At 43.3% G+C, this 5,988-nt stretch overlaps 1 long non-coding RNA gene across 1 annotated transcript; it reads left to right on the plus strand.

The window, feature by feature from the left end:
* Positions 1-2,067: 2,067 nt before the first annotated feature.
* On the plus strand, positions 2,068-5,054 carry LOC309797751. The gene is made up of 3 exons (XR_014292788.1): positions 2,068-2,124; positions 2,546-2,659; positions 4,169-5,054. It is a non-coding gene; the product is annotated as an uncharacterized lncRNA (long non-coding RNA).
* The last annotated feature ends 934 nt before the right edge of the window (positions 5,055-5,988 follow it).

Below are 5,988 nucleotides of genomic sequence, written 5' to 3' on the forward strand. Positions count from 1 at the left end.
TATATTTTCATCCTATTGAGTGTTGAAAAAACTATACTTTCCCTATTTGTTGTCTTAGAAGCTTGGTGATTTTCATTTGGCCATGTATCTATGAGTTTTCTTGGGGGTTATTTATTCTGGTCTTTAGGCCTATATATCTGTTTCTATGTCAGTACCGTACAGTTTTGATTCCTGTGGCTTTGTAATGTGTTTTGAAGACAGGAAGTGAGAAGCCTCCATCTATGTTCTTTGTTCTCAGGATTGTTTTGTCTGTTTGGAGTCCTTAGTGTTTCCATATATATTTTAGGATCTTTTTTTTTCTTTTTCTTTGAAAATGACATTGGGATTTTGATATTTATTACAATGAATTTATACTTACCTTTGCATAGTGTAGAAATGTCAACAATAATAAGTCTCCAGTCTATGAATATGATATGTCATTTCAATTATTTGTTCCTTGTTAAATTCTTTCAGCAGTGGTTTGTAGTTTTCAGTGTACAAGCCATTTACCTTCTAAGGGCTTATTGTCCCTTCCTTCCCTGGATTTTTCAGAGGCAGTGGTGAGAAGGCTGGCCTCATGAAGTGAGTGAATGTCCCTCCCTCCCTTCTGCACCTGCTCGCTGATTATGTCTAGCACAGGTGCACTGGGCCATGCTCATTACCTCTCCCCTCAAGTGGAACACCTGTCGGGAATTCCTCTAGGATCTGGGTGTTGACATTACTGTTTCAGTGTCCCCAAGGTCTCATGAGTGCCTGGCAAGTGTGCATGAGCCTAGGAATCACCTACAAATGAATCATCAAATCTGGCCAGCAAACTGCCCTGCAGAAGGTGTTGGGCTGCACCTCTCACGCCTGCAAGCCCTGTACTTGCTCAGACTCAGGGCTAAAGAAAGAGCCCGGAGTCAGGGACAGAGACATTCATGGTTTAATAGATGGGAGATCTTTCACGTCAGAAGCAAAGTGGTCCTGGAGAGACATCCCACTGTAGATAGGCGATGGCAGGCAGAACGCAGCAGCAGCAGTAGCAGCATTCTTCTCTCTGGGCGGAATAGGCAGGCTACCAGTTAAAGGGGGAATTGACAGCAGATGGGCTCATCGGTTACCAGGGAAACCTGCAGAGGGACGCATCCCTCTTACCGCTTGGGCTAAGTATCTTCAAGGGGCAGAGGTTTTTCCTTTGGTAAACCATCAGCAAACAGCCATCTTGAGTGGGTAGACCATACAGAGGGGAATAACCAGGGGAGCGGTGGTAACATCCTCCATATATTTTATATATATACATATATATATATATATATGTATATATATATATATGGAGAGAGAGAGAGAGAGAGAGAGAGGGATGTGTATTACAATGTGGTAGCCACTAGCTAGATGTGCCTGTTATAATTTATTTAATTCAATTAATGATTAACTCAGTGTATTAAAATAAAACAAAATAAAATATCCAATTACTCAGTCACATTAGTCACGTTTTAAATGTATCCATAAGACTTGTTAATTCATGTGTGTGTGTGTACAGAATCGACTTTGGATAACATTTGTGGCCATGATAAGGAAAAGGATACAAGTAGGAACAACACTTAGGTAGGATCTAATGGCAGAGGGTTCCTGGAACTTTAGGGTTATATCTCCTGCTTTGGAGACTGAGCAAGGTGGATATGAAATCAGAAGGAAGAATAAAATATGTGTAGAATTCTGGCTTGTTTTTTTCTTATTTAATGATACAATAGAGAGCAATTGTGTCCTTAGACGTGACTGTGCTCTATAATCACCTTTTCTTGATTTGCTCATCAAAAATGATCTTTTGCACATGAGCTGCTCTTTCTTGCGCTTGTCACTGCCTAATATGGAAGTTTATTTTCTGGTTAGCACATCTAGGGTATTGTGCACAGGGGAGTAGGAAAGTTGAGGGCGGCAACCTTATGTTGGAGGTCAGAGACCCACTTCTTCATTGCAGAGGTGGTACAATTGAGGCCCTGGGAGGTCGTGGAGATGAGAACACAGGGGTCTCAAGGTCACATCCCAACTCTGAATCTTCCCTTTCCTTTCCCACGTCCACCCCAACATGGCTGCTGCCCTTGGACACCACAATTCTACATGACAGATGACGACGTTTCTGACAAAGAGAGCAACATGCGGATGGTAATTTATTTCCTGTTGCAAGTCTTTTTCTAAATTTTCTTTTTCAAATCCATAGACTCTTCCTTGTAACCCTACCTCGTCTCCTCTTTCCCTCTTTTTATCATTGTCATTCTGGAGGACCTGGTCTCATCCAGGCTCCGGGGGTCCTGGGATCTTATATTAGATGTGTGATCTCTCCTGCAGGCCTCCTCCCACATTTTCTTAGCATGTCTCTGGCTCTTGACCAGAGGTATGCACCATTGAATCTGTCTTTGTCACCATGAGTGGCCTGAGCAGGAGATGGGGCTCGAGTCAGCAGGTCTCGGCCCCCTCCAGCCTTCGGGGCCCACGGCGAAGTCCGGCTCTGCCGTGAGCTACCCCATATGGTTGTTTTCCTGCCCTGGGTGGCCGTAGACCTGGCTGACTGTTCTCTTCCTTCCAGATGTCAAGATATTCTCTGTCCCCCTTCTGGAGAGAACTTTTTGAGGAATTCCTTTCTGATGAAGAGGAAGCCCAGGAAGAGGAAGCATGAACGTGGAGGGCTGGAGGTGAAAAGGTGGGGCAGACAAGTGCACGTGTTCTCCATCCATAAGTCCCCAGCTTACATTTTGCTGCTTCAGAAACACCAGCCAAAACAGTGGGGACTGCTGTTGAGTGTGACCACAAAGGTGGTGACAAGAGGATGGTAATAAACCCTGCAGACAAGTGGAGGATGCCAGGAGCACATCTCCCCAGGGCACATGTACCCATCCACACAAGCCCCCATGTTTGCTGGGCTGCATCCTCCGGCAGCTGTTACATCTACAGGGGAGGCTGTAGGGCACTGCGGGGCCACCATGTGCATGACTCTAGGAGGTACTGTTCCAGCATGTTCCCTTTGAAGAGCCCCACTGGAAAGTTCATCACCTCTCTCTGCGGGACCGAGCCCTGCCCTCCCAACCGCCCTAAAGGCAGCAGGGAGCATCCCCAGTTAATCGCTAGCTGTGGTGAGAGGTTGGGGGGTCCTCGACCTCCCCAGTCCCAGCACTCCTGGGAAAAGTGTGAAGAGGACACAGGCGCCCAGTGCTCTTGCAAGCAGAGAACTCACCTGGCCCAGCTCTGCATCCCTGTGGGTGCTTCACAGTCCTGGCATCAGGTAGGGCCACTGCAGGATTCCAGCCTGCCTGGAGTTGCCCAAGCCCTGGGGGTCCCTCACCCTCTGTGGGGCCCCTGGGGGGCCTGGGTCACTTCACGGCACCATTTCTCAACCTGAGGTTGGAGGTTCTGTAGATTCTTTTGTGTATGTGTTCAATTCAAGTTAAGGAAAACCAGAAAGCAGTTCAGTGCAATGCTTATTTGGGATGAGTTAAAGGGGCAGGATTCAAGTTACTCATGTTCTTTTTATTTGTTTTTCCAACTCTGTCATTAAATAACCTAAATATAACTTGTCTTATTACAGTTTGAAAAGCAGTGTCTTCTGTCCACTTTTAAAGTTGCAATATGCTAAACAGATAAAACGTATGTTTTCCTTACAGCAGCATAATAACATTTTAAAATTATAAACCTCAGGAGAGTTTGGCTGGGGGTTAGAAAGAATTATAAGGGAAAATAGAAACTCCAGGTGTCTCCATTTCCAGTGTGCAGGTCTTATGAGCAGTTATACTGAGTGTAGGGTGGAGGGGCAGGTTCACCCACCCCCTGTGTCATCAGACCTCCGGCTCCTCACAGGGCCCAGGGTGGTTGGGAATCAGCCTTTTCGTCCCGGATCCCTGAGCCCCCCTGCTTTCCTCTGCCTCAGTCTCACTGTCCAGGGACCCGTCAGTTGAAGGCTGCCCGGCCAAAAGCCCAGGTATAATCGGTCCTGTAGGACATTTCTAGACACTCCCTGCTAGCAGACCACACGTTCAGCAAAGAGCAGCAAACAGACCCCAGTGCCCTGTGGATCTGACCCCTGGGGACATGAGGGCCCAAGGCCAAGTCCAGGGCCCGAGGAGCCTTCCAGATCCTGCTCACCCTCCCCAGGGAGCCCTCTTCCATCTGACTGTACACCTCCTCAGTGACTCCATTGCCTATGTTTGTGCTGCAGGTTCTGGTCTCACTCCTGTAAAGGCCTGGACCTGGAGCCCAGGAGCGTCATCTGAACCAAGATCGGGAGCGACATCACTTCTAGTCTCCTGAGGCCTCTTCATTTAATACAAGCTCGGTTGTTTCATTGTGCAGATTGAGTATTAGTTTTAGCTACAGTTTTATCTATTATTTATATATCTATGTTCTATATGTTCAATATGTATCTATATATTTGACGTTTATGTTTTTTAATTAAATTATATTATCTATCTAGTTGCTTTTAAAATAATTTTCTATAAAATAAAACACGTGTATAGAAAAGCACCCTCAACAGAGGTAGAACTTAATGAATTGTTGTAAGGTAGTCACCCTGGTATCTACCACCAAGATCGCGCTCTCTCTCTCACACACACAATCCTTATTCAGTCTAAGTTGAGTAAGGAACTGCAAATTTTCTATTTACCATCTGTCCTTATGTCACTTTCTAAAGATTCTGTTTTCTGAAGTCTGTTCATTCCATTGTTCATGGGAACAATATTACCCTAGATCTTTCATGATTTGATGTCAGGACTTTCGATATTCAGTCTGCTTGGCTGGTAAAAATTTCATGATTCATCATTTCTCTCCTTGCCTATCTGAAATATGTTTCTCTATTATCTTCTGACACAGAGAATTTCTCTCCAAAAAGGCTCTTAAAATTCTAATTTTTGTTCCCTTCTCTTTCTCCTGCGCTTTTATTCTAGCTGCCCAAAGTATTTTTATTTTTAAAGCTAGTAATTTTTCCATAGTATTATTTGCTATTGGTCATTGCAATTGAATGTTCATTGTTCATTTTAATAAACAATTTCAAAGCCTTTTTTGTTTCAGAAAACTTTGTATCAGAATGTTTAATATTTGCTTTGTATCCTTGCTTTGATTTTACTCTTTCAGGGACCTCAACATTCATATATCAGATCTCTTATGATGATCTTCCACTTTTAACACATTGATCAAATATTTTACAATTTCTTGCTTAATTCATTTTTGCCAGGAGTGTTTTTTTTTAATCTAATTGAAGTATATTTTTAATTTAGTTGAACTACAACACAGAGTTCCAGGTGCACAATATAGTGATTTGATATTTCTATACATTACAAAATGATCATCACGATAACTCTAAATACCATCTGTAACCAAATTATTATAATATCATTGACTATATTCTCCATGGTGCCCATTTTGTCCCCAGGATGCATTTATTTTGTAACTGGAAGTTTGTAAGTCTTGCTTCGCAGCATGTGGGATCTTCCCGGACCGGGGCACGAACCCATGTCCCCTGCATCGGCAGGCGGACTCTCAACCACTGCGCCACCAGGGAAGCCCAGTTTGTAAGTCTTAATCTCTCTCAGCTATTTCTCTCAACACCGCACCCTTCTCCCCTCTGGCAACCACTTCATTGTTCTCTGTATCTATGACTGCCTTACTATTTTGTTATGTTGGTTAACTTTTTTGTTGCCACGAATAAGTGACATCATACTGTAATTGTCTTTGTCTGACTTATTTCACTTAGCATTAATACCCTCTAGGTCCATCCTTGTTGTCACAAATGATAAGATTTCATTCTTCTTTATGCCTGAGTAATATCTCATATATATATGGAATATTATCCATATATATATGCATATATATATACATACACACACACACACACACACACCCCACATCTTCTTATCCATTCATCACTTGATAAGACGCTTTGAAAAACCCATAAGTGGAATTGCTGGATCATATTATTTCTATGTTTTTAGGGAAAACTCCATACTTAATGTGTACTGCTTAAGATATTACCTAGTAATGCAT

Source organism: Mesoplodon mirus (assembly GCF_964341445.2).
Source record: "Mesoplodon mirus genome assembly, contig: HAP1_SCAFFOLD_948, whole genome shotgun sequence".
Taxonomy (NCBI): Eukaryota; Metazoa; Chordata; class Mammalia; order Artiodactyla; family Ziphiidae; genus Mesoplodon; species Mesoplodon mirus.